This window comes from Gavialis gangeticus, unplaced genomic scaffold, assembly GCF_001723915.1.
Source record: "Gavialis gangeticus isolate Ggan-Ray unplaced genomic scaffold, GavGan_comp1, whole genome shotgun sequence".
NCBI lineage: Eukaryota > Metazoa > Chordata > Crocodylia > Gavialidae > Gavialis > Gavialis gangeticus.
In genome coordinates this window covers 95,723,250-95,724,368 of record NW_017729031.1, presented here as the reverse complement: position 1 = coordinate 95,724,368, position 1,119 = coordinate 95,723,250, and the positions used below count along the sequence as shown (strand labels likewise).

Genomic DNA, 1,119 nt, shown 5'->3' with positions numbered 1-1,119 from the left:
CCTTCTAGTGTGCCCACGTCCCCCCACATCTTAGTGGCATCAGCAAATTTGAACAGGTGCTTTTCACCCCCTCGTCCAAATCACTGATGAAGATGTTGAACAGCGCGGGCCCGAGGACCGAGCCCTGTGGGACCCCACTGCCTACATCCCTCCAGGTCAAAAATGACCCGTCCACCACCACGCTCTGGGTGTGGCCCCTCAGCCAGTTGGCGACCTAATTGACTGTGTGGGTGTCGACACCACAGTCCCCCAGTTTCTTAATGAGAACAGGAGGGTCTGAGGGGGCAGGTCCAGAGAGCGTGGGGGGGAGGGTCCTGGGCCATGTCTGGGGAGAGCTGCAGGGGCTTGTGGGAGGGTCTGTGATATCAGGGGGCCATTGGGGGGTGAGGGTGACTGGGGGTCCCAGGCCAGGGCTGAGGGGGTTCCCTGAGGTTGGGTGAGCTGTGGGGGGATCCTTGAGTTGGAGAGTGATGGGGGGGTAGGGGGCCTTGGTGGATCTTGGGGGCAGGGCCAGAGGTCAGGTTGGGGGTCATGGGGGGATCCTAGCAGAGCAGGTTGGTGGGGGATCAGGGTACTGTGGGGAGTCATGAGGTCAAAGAGCAAGTCGGGGGGATTTTCAGGGGTCAAAGGACAGGGTGGGGGTATTGGGGGGGGTCAGAGGGCCTCATGGCCGCCCGTAAGCTTATGGAAGAGCTGCTCATCAGGGACAGGGCTGGGGCCAGGGCCAGGGCGGGCACGGGTGGACAGGAAAATGTAGCCGCCCAGGAATTCATGCAGCACCTTGCACCCAGCCGAGACCACTGCGAACGCCACGTTGATGTGCTCGTCAAACTCGATGGCCACCTGGAAGGAGGGGTGAAGTGAGAACCCTGGTGTCTGGGCTCCCAGTCCCACTACTCCCATGCTGCAGGTCCCACTCCTCCCCCCGGGAGCCCAGGCTCCAGGCTCCCCAGCCCTGGCTGCCTGCTCTTAACGGGCTTCCCCAGGGCTGGGAGACAACCCAGGCCTCCGGGCTCCCACAGTCTGCCCCTGCACCTCCTCCCCCTTCCCCCGCCATCCCCTCCCCTTCCCTCCTGGGGCCTAAAATAGCCATTTCCCTTATAAGCCAGTCCAACTGGG

The 1,119-nt window shown here is 62.8% G+C and overlaps 1 protein-coding gene across 1 annotated transcript in view; it reads right to left on the bottom strand.

Moving 5' to 3' along the window:
- LOC109301985 (fermitin family homolog 3-like) overlaps positions 1–1,119 on the bottom strand; it is a 12,706-nt gene that overhangs the window by 8,350 nt on the left and 3,237 nt on the right. The window lies entirely within an intron of this gene.